Source organism: Lichenostomus cassidix, unplaced genomic scaffold, assembly GCF_008360975.1.
Source record: "Lichenostomus cassidix isolate B80296 unplaced genomic scaffold, HeHo_3.0 HiC_scaffold_34, whole genome shotgun sequence".
Lineage (NCBI taxonomy): Eukaryota > Metazoa > Chordata > Aves > Passeriformes > Meliphagidae > Lichenostomus > Lichenostomus cassidix.
Window position 1 is genome coordinate 1,513,844 of NW_028147431.1, and position 10,864 is coordinate 1,524,707.

A 10,864-nucleotide genomic window follows, 5' to 3' on the forward strand; every position below is an offset into this window, starting at 1 on the left:
GGCTGGGGCCAGGGGAGCTGCAGGAGCTGTGTCCCAGTGCCACCCAGTGTGGGGCCAGAGCCCTGCTGGGGACAGAGCCCCTGGGACCCCCATGAGGGACAGCTGAGTGTGGAGCCACGTCTGGGGGACCCGGGGGGACACGGTGGCCCTGGGTGTGACAGGGGGCACAGGCAGGGGATGTTCCCCGGTGGGCCAGGAGCAGTTTGTGGCTGCAGTGCTGGGAATGGGCTGGAGCTGGACACAGTGACCACCCCAGCACTGCCCCAAGCCCAGCCCAGGTGTCCCAGTGCCACCATTCCCCTGTGCTCCCCAGTGCCTCCAGCTACAGGAGACCCCAGTTCCAAAGGTGTCCCCATGGGTGAGTCACCCACTGTCCTCCCATGTCCCATTTTCCCTGCTCCTGGGGTTCCTGTTCCCCCAGGAAGTGAGGTCATCCAGCCCCAGTTTCCCCATGAGCCTGCAAAGGGAACAGGGACAATTCTGCTCTGCCAGCCCAGGTTTGGGGCTGAGCTCAGCTCTGGGGTGTCCTGCAGGGAAAGCTCTGGGAGGGAAGGAGCACTGGGAGATGGGAGGATCTGTCTCTGGGGGCTGCAGGAGGATGGATTGTGCTGCAGTGGGGATTGTCCCCACAGGGTCCCCAGCTGCCTTTGGCTCCCTGCCCAACCCCCTTGGCCCCAAGAGGCTCCTGAGCCCTTCCAGGGGCAGCTGCCCTGTGCAGGAAGCTGGACAGACACTGGGCAAGGGGGCTGGATCTGTGCCCCAGGTGGGATGGACTCTGTGCCAGGGCTGGGCTGGTGGCCAGGGCTGGGGGCTGTGCCAAGGCGGGCTTTGGCCTGGGGGCTGTCGGGGAGGGGGCAGGGAGGAGTCCCGGCAGGGATAAAGGTGCTCCTGGCCTGCTGCAGCCTCAGCCAGCGCTGCCCAGTGCGAGAGGAAGATGAAGGTGGCTGTGCTCTGCGTGGCTCTGCTCTGCTCCATCCTGCCCTCGAAGTCCAACTCCACCGCCGAAATGCCTAATCATGGTGAGCAGAAAATCCCTTGGTTTGAAATCTCTGGGCTTCCCTGGGATTTTCCTTCTTAGATCGTGGTCAGCCATGGGCTGGGCGCGTTAGAGGCCCCTGTGTCCACCCTCAGCCCCATAAGGTCCAATCCTGACCATCCCTTTCTCCCCTTCCCCTGACCATCATGGATAGGGGAGGGGTTCCACCATCGTGGTAAGTTCTGGAGTTGGGGGCACAGCCAGCATGGGAACTGGTGGCCAGTTTGACCTCTCCATCCCTTACTGGGACTGGGGACACCCCAGTGATTTGTCACTGTGTCTTTCCAGGGCTGTTTTCCTATGCCAGGGAATGATTAATCGCAAGGTGGGTACTGGCAATTCTCCTTGGCCCGGACTCTCCCCTCTCATGGCCACAACCCTCCAGGACATCCCAGTGCACCCCAGTGAAGCCCAGGGCTTCCCTGAGAGGCCTCTCATTGTATTCCCACCCATCCCAGTGCACCTCAGTTCTTCCCGAGGATTCCCCATCCCCATGGATCTCACTGCATTCCCATTAATCCCAGTGCACCCCAGTACACCCCAGGCCATTTCCTCCCCTCTTTCCTCCCACTCCTTTCCCATTTCCCATGACACAGATGACCCCAAATCCCCTTCCTTGACACCCAATTCCCAAACCTATTTCTAATCCCCTCCATTTTCTCCTCCTGTCCCATTTTCTCCTGCCCACATCCCTAAATTCAGACCCCATGTCCTGCCCGACTGGAATTCCTTCCTCCTCCTCTTCATCCCCCACATCCCAGGCCCTGTAACACCCCCAGCCCAGTCCCTTGGGGTTCCCAATTCCCCCCAGTTCACCATCATTGAGGTTTCCCCCTTCACCCCAACCCTCCCATCCCTTACTGGTACTGGGGACACCCCGGTGACATCCCTGGGTCTCTCTGCAGGGAGCAGTCACAGCTCATCCAGTGAAGAGGTCTGAGGTGAGTACCCCGAGTTCTGCTGGGCACAGACCCTGCCCTGGCAGGGCCACCACCCTCGGGGCCATCCCAGTGTGCACCCCAGTGACTCCCAGTACACTCCAGTATCCCCCATGGCTGTCCCAGTGTCTCCCAGTTTGCCCCAAGCCCCACATTTCCCCGCAGCTCCCTGTGGATGACCCAGGGCAGCATCACCCGGCTGCCCCTTGGGATGGTCTGGTGAGAAACCTCGGGGGATCTCCAGCCCCACAAAGGGTCCTGGGGGGTTTTATGTGGATCTCAGAGCTCTCTGGGGTGGGCAGCAGAGGGACATGGAGTTGGTGTCCCTGATCTGTGTCCCTGGACAGCTGCACAGAGCTGCCCCCAAGGCTTTCCTTGCACTCTGGGGGCTCTGGGGAACCCCAAGGTCACTGGGGGGGGCTGGGAGGAGCTCTGGGAGGGTTTGGGGTATCCTGGGGGAGGAGCTCTGGGGACCCCATGGATCTGAGGAGCCAAGTCCTGTCCTGGCTCTAGCCAAGGTCCCAATGCCCTTCTGTCACACAGGGCTGGGGACAAGGCCCCTCTCCTGTCCCAGTGGATATTCTGGGATCATGTTTTGGGCTCTGTCTTTTAGGATTGGATCTGGTGGTGACAGCTGTGTCCTGTCCCCCTCCAGCGGCAGGAGGAGATTGTCATCCCTGGAGGACACCCCTGATCCCCTGGGAATTTCCCTGGAATGATCAATAAACCCCTTCAGCAGAGCTCTGTGTCCGTGTTTGGGAATGGGGGATTTGTTTCTGCCTCTGGCTGCTCCTGAGGGAGAGGATTCCCTTTCTCTGGGGTCAGTCCTTTAGGAACTGCTCCAGGTCCTTCCATGGGGTCAGAAACTGCTCTAGCTCCTTTCCATGGGGTCAGTCCCTCAGGAACTCCACCGGCTCCCTCCCATAGTGTCAGCAACTTCTCCAGGTCCTTTCCATGGGGTCAATCCCTCATTCCTGTGCCCACTGCTTCCCCCTCTCCCATTAAAGGATCCCTGTCTAGGTTTGAAAGGCAGGGGGCTGCCTTGTCTGGGAACCTCCCTTGGAATAGAGAATATGAGCCCACTTCCCTCCAAATTATTATTATAACTTTGAAATCAAGGGGCTGTCAGGCAAAGATATGGGGAAAGGAATCACAGTTCTTTACTTGTATTTATAATATGGCAAACAAGCAGCAGCAACAGCAGCAACAACAAACAAACCAGTAAAACCAGTAACAGCATTCTCTGGTCTTTCACACACCCTCCCCTGAGGTGTAGTTACAGTCTCAGCCGGCAGGGGCGCTGTTGGGCTCCCGGCCGGGCAGGGTAGGCGCGATGATTCCCCCGCAGCTGCAGGGGGCACTGTGGCGCGAGTTCAGTCGAGCCTCTCTCTCACGCAGTGATAGCAGAACGGGCTGGATGGTGGAATGGGCTGCAGCAGGAAACTTCAGACCTGTGGCTGGGGCGGCAGGGACTGGCTGATATGGGTAGTGAACAAGAGGTGGTGGAAATTCCTCAGCTGTGGCAGGAGCCGCAGTGTGTCCCATCCAGCAGGGGTGCAGGGTTCCAGTGTGACAGAATGTCATGGTTTGGACCCTGGCCAAACACCAAGGTACCCACTGCATCTGTTTGATTGTTCTGCCCTGCCACAGCTGGGCAGAAGAGAGAAAACAAGTTAACACACACAGGGCTCATGAGTTGGGATAAGGAAGAGGGAGAAAACGCTCCAAGGTGTTTTCCAACACTGCAGGCCCATCTTGAAGTTGCAAAGTGATTTATTACTAACAAAGCCATTGCAGGATAATGAGAATTTATATAAACCACATAAAGACACTGTTTCTCCACTCATCCCCCTCCCTCCTTCCCACCAACAGTGCAGGGTTGGGCAGGGTGTTGGGGTTTGGTCAGTCCACCAGCAAAATCTTCTGCTGATGCTTAGGGAGAGGAGTCCTTCCCCTGCATTTCAGTGAGGTCCGTCCCACGGGAGACAATTCTCCGTGAACTCCTCCAGTGTGGGTCCATCTCACGAGCAGCAGCACACACACACACTGCTGCACCGTGAGCCTCCTCCCATGGACAGACAGTTCTCCCAAAACTGCTGTGGCATTGGTCCCTCGTCCACGGGGTGCAGACCTCCAAGGCCAGACTGTTCCATCTCGGGAGCAAAGCCTCTCTCTCCACTGGGACTCCTGCTGGATCACAGCCTCCTCCAGGCATCCACTGGCTCCAGCATGGGCAGCTCCCCACGGGCTGCGGGTGGATCTCTGCATCCCCCGTGGAGCCCATGGGCTGCAGAGGCACAGCTGCTTCCCCATGGTCCTCACCAGGGCCAGCAGGGGACTCTTGGCTCCGGCGCCAGGAACACCTCCTCCCACACCTTCTCCCTGACCTTGGTGTCTCCATGTTGTTTTCCCTCACATGTTCTCACCTCCTCCTCTTTCTCCGGCTGAAAAGTGTGTGCTCACATTGTTTTGACTATTTCTGAAATGTGTTATCACAGCTGCATTACCACCATCTCTAATTGGCCCAGGCTTGGCCGGCAGTATGTCCATCATCTTCAGAGCCATCAGACATTGGCTCTGCTGGACATGGTTAAAGCTTCGAGAAGCTTCCCACAGGAGCCATCTTTGTGGCTCCCCCACTAGCAAAACCAACACCCCCTGCCATGGGCAGGGACAGCTCCCAGCTGGGTGTCTCCTGTTCTTCCCACATTTACATCTCACTTCCCAGTTTCCCAGTGCTCTCCAGTTCCCAGAGTCCCTCAGCAGCTGCCTGTCCAGAGAAGGGGATGGATCTGGGGAAGGGTCTGGAGCACAACCCTGGGATTTTGTCTGATCTTCCTTGGAGGGATTCCTGTCCTTCCCCCTGGGCAGGAGCTGCCTCCAGAGGCTGAGAACTGCAGCTCCATTCCCAACTCCACTGTCCATGCTCTGATCAAGGAATCCCCAGCTGGGCTTCATATCCTGCAGTCCCTGACTCTTGGCCTCAGAATCCCCTGGGAGAGGGACTTGGGGTGCTGGTGGGTGACAAATGGGACACAGCCCAGTCTGGAAATTCCTGAGCTCGGGGCTCATCTCTAGCACTGTGGGCATAGGGAGTAAGGTGGGGGGTGTCAGAGACTGAAATAGTTAATGCCCCAAACATCGATATGAAGTTTTGCTCATTATAACAAAAACTGTATAAAGAAGCTACAATCAAAGAACCCTCTCTTGAAGATACCTGACTGGGACTTTGGACTGAGAGTCAAACTGCTGAGATTCGATAAAAGGAAAGCTATTGTTCAGTCGTCTCAGGCTGAAAGAAAGGCATGCATCCAGAAAAGGCCAAAGCCACCAGTTGCACTGAGAATCATCTCTGGCTGAGTATTGGGGTATTCTCACAGTGTTCTCACAGCCCAGAGAAGCCAGGTTTGTGAAACCTCTGCTCAGAGGCAATAAACACCCAAGCTCTGGAGCCCTCAACGCAACTGGCCACATCCACGGGACATTCACATGAGAGAAGGCTGAGGGGGAGTCACGATCCATCAAAGACCCCCCATAGTGCTAGGCCTTGCACCACAGGACTGCAGGTGACCCAACAGACCCAGAGTCTGCTGCGAGCGACTGACACCTGCCCGGGGAGGACATGCCTGGACATTGCCACCTGGCCTGAGTGTAAATTAACCCATGGAATTCTGTGCTTTTCAGGGGAACGGTCACCACTGAGAAGAGCAGCTGGAGAGAATCAACACAGCATCGTTGGGATCCACAGATGGTGATATTTTCTTCATTCTGTCTCAGTCACCCTTTTTCTGTCCCCTCCCCCTTTTCCTACTTCTCCTTTTCTCTCTTTTCCTCTCTCTCTCGCTCTCTCTCATATTTACTATCAAATAAAGCCCATACAACTGACTGGCATATGGTCTCATTTGTGCCTTAACCTGGGCAGAGGTATTTCCAAAGAAACTTAATAATTGGATCATAACAGTTCCCACAGAAGGTTTCTGCAAAGCCCTGGCCAGTGGAATGTAAGGACAGCAGAAATCCAGACACACAGACACAAGCCCACAGACACAGGGTTTAGCTTTGCTGAAGAGGTTTATGGATCATTCAGGATAAATGTCCCTGGGCTAAAGGGGAAACAGGGGAGTCATTCAGGGATGATCATCTCCTGATGCCGCTGGACTGGATTTAACATGGATGCCCACAACACCTGCAACCCTAAAACACAGAGCCAAGAATGTGACTCACCAGGGCCCAGTGGGACAGGAGAGGGCTTTGTCCCCACCCCTCCCTCTGACGGCACTGCTGACTTACCCATGGGAAAGGAAAATAAGCGCGCTTGTGCCGCAAAGGACGCACCAGCTTTTCAGCCACAGGGGGCTGGAGAGAAAGAAAGACACACTAGAGACACCCTGGGGGCACTGGGCTGGGCTGGGAGGAAAGGGGAAAGCAAGGGGGTCCTTGGGGAAGGGGTCTGCAGGCAGCAATGGGGTGCAGGAGCTGCTGTGCTCCTGCCCAGGAGCAGTGGGGTCCTGGCCAAGGGCAGAGCTGGGGCAGGGGCTGTGTCCTGGGCCATGCTGGGGGTGCTGGGGTGACAGGGATGGGAATGCAATGGGGTCCTGGGCAAGGGGAAAGTTGTGGGGGTCTGGGGTGTCAGTGGGGGTGCACTGGGCTGTGCTGGGGCACACTGGGCTGTGCTGGGGCACACTGGGATGGCCTGGAGTGTGGTGGCCATGCTTGGGGAGGGTCTGAGGCCAGCAGAACTGCTGGTACTCACCAGAGGCGTCTTCAGGATGGTGACATTGTCTCCATCAATCTGCAGAGAGACCACGAGACCTGGCTGGTCACTGGGATGTCCCCAGTGCCAGCAAGGCATGGAGGGACTGAAGTGCCACCCCCATTCCCAGGGGGGATGCCCTCCAATGCCAGCACCCCACTCACCTCCCGGAGATCGTTTTCAGTTCCTTCCAGGAGTGCCTGGGGAAGGAGAACAAAGGGTTGGTGTGGCTTGGCCCTTGTGGGGCTGTGTGGGACACAGGTGCAGGGAGCAGGGTGGGGCTGGAGGCAAAGGGATGGCAATTCAGGGCCTCCAGGGAGGATGGGGTTTTGCTGGGGCATCCCAAAGACACTGAAATGGGGTAAATTCAGGAGCCAAAGGGATGTGGATGGGGGTGTGGAAGTGGCTCTGTGTGGGATTGAGGGGAGGAGAAAGGAATTGCAGTGTAGGACATGGGAGTGCAAGGGAGGGGCTTGGTGGGGACAGAAGAAAAGGGGACACGTGGGGACAATTTAACAGGATAGGGGGAGGGTTTAGGAGTGTGTGGTGAGTCCAGGAGTTGTATGAGGAGACAGCACTGCAGTGGCCAGGGAGAAAGGCAAAGGATTGAGGAGGGAGATGGAAGGAAAGGCCTTGGGAATGATCACTAGAGGGCATTTGTGGAACCTGGACAGGACAAAGAGGAGATCCCGGGGTGGAAATTTCTAAAGGGATCAAAAGTGTAGGATGGGAGGCTTAATAGGGAAGGGTGTGGGATCACCATGACATCGGGGCTCACCTTGGCCTGTGCTGGGGGGCAGAGCAGGATGGAGCAGAGCAGAGCCACGCAGAGCACAGCCACCTTCATCTTCCTCTCACCCTGGGCAGCGCTGGCTGAGGCTGCAGCAGGCCAGGAGCACCTTTATCCCTGCTGGGACTCCTCCCTGGCCCCTCCCCGACAGCCCCCAGGCCAAAGCCCAGCTTGGCACTGCCCCCAGCCCTGGCCACCAGCCCAGCCCTGGCACAGAGTCCATCCCACCTGGGGCACAGATCCAGCTCCCTTGCCCGCTGTCTGTCCAGCTTCCTGCACAGGGCAGCTGCCCCTGGAAGGGCTCAGGAGCCTCTTGGGGCCAAGGGGGTTGGGCAGGGAGCCAAAGGCAGCTGGGGACCCTGTGGGGACAATCCCCACTGCAGCACAATCCATCCTCCTGCAGCCCCCACAGCCAGATCCTCCCATCTCCTGCTGCTCTTTCCCCCCTAGATCTTTCCCTGCAGGACACCCCAGAGCTGACCCCAGACACAAACCTGGAATGCAGAGAACAAGTGGGTCATGGGCAGAGGGATCAGCAAGGTGATTGGGATCTCCAGCCACTGGTGACCCTGATGAACACTGGGCAATGATGATCAGCTGCACACAAGGCTGAGGCTTAGGAATTGCTCAGCAGTGACAATTCCCACAAACAGACAACCCTGTATCCCTTTCCCTGCAGGTCCCAAACCAGTTCAATTTGCAGCCCCAGAGCAGAGTCCAGAGGGGAATATTTCCTGCCCTGACCCTCACCCTGTCACACCCACAGCCACCATGCCCTCCCAGAGCACCTGGGTCCTTCTCTGTACAGCTGCTCTACAAGCAGAGTCCCAGGGATTCCATCATCATCAATGCTCCAACTCCAGCGCTGTCCCTGCCTGGGACTTGTCCCCAGCTCCCCAAGGCCCTTGTCCCCACACAGTGTCCCTGCAATGTCCTGGCCCTGGGCCCAGGCCAGCACTGGCCCTCAGCAGGATGTGCCCATGCCGAGGGACATGGGGAAGCAGAGCTTGTCCCCAGGCAGCCACTGGGAGCTAACTGGGCAAACAGAGGTGTCCTGTGAGGAGGAGGGATGTTGGTCCTGTGCCAGCATCTCTGATAAGCCCTGTTTATCCAGGGCCTGAGGCAGCAGGAAGACATTCAGCAATCTTGTCCTTCCAAGAAGGGAAAATCCACTGAGAAGTGGTTCCCGAAAGCTCTCCCAGGCTGCAATTCCTGTTTGACATTCCAAGGCATTATTGAAGGGTTCTTCTTCTCTCTTTCCATAGGGACACTGCACATCCTGCAGAGATTTCCCATGGGCCAGCTGGGAAAACATTTCAGGCCACTGCCTTGACTCTTTGCTCTGGATCCTGCCCAAGGAGGATTTTCCTCTGGAGAGTTGCTGCTTTGTGCCCCATGGATGAGAGAGCAGAGTGTCCCCATGGGGAATTCTTGACCAGATGGACAAGTGCTGTGACATCATTGGTGTGCTGACGTGGTTTGGAATGGAATTGAGGAAGTGTCTGCAGGGTCATATTTTCAGAGTATTGGCTGAGGAGAGCTCCAGGCTGCCTTGAAGGTCAGTGTCAGCCAAGGGGATGGCACTGGACAGCCACTGATGACCATGTGCCAACAGCCCAGGAACAATGAGCTGGACATGCAAGGAGGCTCCCAGTGTGGGCAGATTGGCTGCCCAGCTCCAGGGGCTCCATGGGAATGTCCCTGCCTCCCTCAGGGCTGTCCCTTCCTCCCTCAGCCCTGCAGAAACTGTCCCTACAGTTCTGCCAGCGTTTCAGGAGCAATGAGTGTTTCCTCTCCTATAAACTGTTACTCAAGTGTCAGCAATTTACAACATGGTCCTCAGCATAGGAAAGCCTTGGACCTCAGGGAGCAGTTCCAGAGGAGATCACCATGATGCACCAGGCGAGAGCACCTCTGTGGCAGAGACAGGCTGAGAGAGTTGGGTCAGTTCTGCCCCGAGAGAGAAAAAAAGGCTGTGGGGACTCCACATTGTGAAGAACGAGGCTTCACACTGTAAAATTTTAGAAATTTATTGAAAAAATTAACACTAGGGGATGCCGGCAATATAAATACGCAACACTGTGTGCGTGGCTGGTCTGGGCAGAGGCACACCTCCCAGGGCTTGCTCAGTTGCTTTTATACCCTCCTGATGCCAATCCAGAAGCCTGGATACATTTACCCAATCCAGGACTCTACGGTTCCCTGCTCCCCCCTTTGCCCACCTGTTCAAGGCAGTTTGACCTGGGTCCTCCCCCATGGTTGTGCTCATTTGTGAACTTTGGTGTGGGTGTGTTTAGACTGGCATTGATTCTGACGTCTTAGAGAGATCTTTCTGGAAAAGGCAATCGGTGATCCTCATCGGCCATCTTGCCCCTATATTTCCCATCATATCTAACAAATATTATTTATTATTATGACAGGAACTAGTACTTAGGACAACCAAAACAGTTACAGCAATAATAACAATCAGAAGGAACAGCAATGACCTAATTAAACATTTTCCAACCTTACTAAAGGTAACCCAAGCGACCCATCAATCAACCAAAATCTGAACATTTGACATACCATGTTGGGCAAGATGAAATAGGAAAGCCTTATAGATGTGATGACCTTGCAAAAGATGCTGAGAATATGGAAAATATGAGCAAGATTGAAATGAAGACAAGGTTCGAGTTGTAGAGTAACTGAAGAACAATGGTGTGGCCAAGGAAGATAATCCCCCTTCTTGATAGAACAATGCCCTCTGCCCAGGCAGGTCCAAAGGTCAGAGCAGACCCTACCTGCCTGGTAGAGATCCCAAAAGGCAGTTTCTTTAAGGTTTGAAACATGACCCCGTATGGTAATGTGATGATTCTTATAGGTTGCATGTAAATGCTGTAGAGTTTGTAGCTTGTCTTAGACTGATTAAAGGGAATTAGAATATTCAACAGAGAAGATGATTTATTGCATTGTAAACAGCAAATTGCTCTCTTTTACTCTCTGCTCTCTCTCTGCTCTCTCTCCCTCTTTCTCTCTCTTTTCTCTGGCCTGCTTTGGGCTGCGTCTTGCAGCTCAGCAGGCCTCTCATGCCCACGCTCTTTTGCAATAAACCCTCATGTTCTAAAACTCACCTTTAGAGATCTCTTGTCCCTATTTTTATCCCCATAACTAAACCCTACAGAGTCCTTCCTTACAATACCAGTTAACTCTCTCCCCTTTCAATTATCTCAAGAATGAATAACTATTTTAACTCTTTATCTAATATACGAAAGTACGTCTCTCTTTGTTGTTTTTGACAAAATTGTGATTTTTCAGGGCTTGAAGGTAACTCAGAGGAAACATGCGGAGAAATGTTTTAGCAGGGCCTG

General features: G+C 55.2%; 2 long non-coding RNA genes across 2 annotated transcripts; one reads left to right on the forward strand and one right to left on the reverse strand.

Moving 5' to 3' along the window:
• Nucleotides 1-979: 979 nt before the first annotated feature.
• On the forward strand, nt 980-2,710 carry LOC146423103 (uncharacterized). The gene is made up of 4 exons (XR_014847717.1): nt 980-1,019; nt 1,325-1,361; nt 1,942-1,977; nt 2,588-2,710. It is a non-coding gene; the product is annotated as an uncharacterized LOC146423103 (long non-coding RNA).
• A 3,565-nt stretch (nt 2,711-6,275) lies between these two features.
• Nucleotides 6,276-7,603, reverse strand: LOC146423104 (uncharacterized). Its single transcript, XR_014847716.1, has 3 exons — nt 7,506-7,603; nt 6,728-6,927; nt 6,276-6,330 (listed from the first exon to the last, which is right to left on the reverse strand). It is a non-coding gene; the product is annotated as an uncharacterized LOC146423104 (long non-coding RNA).
• Between the last annotated feature and the right edge of the window lie 3,261 nt (nt 7,604-10,864).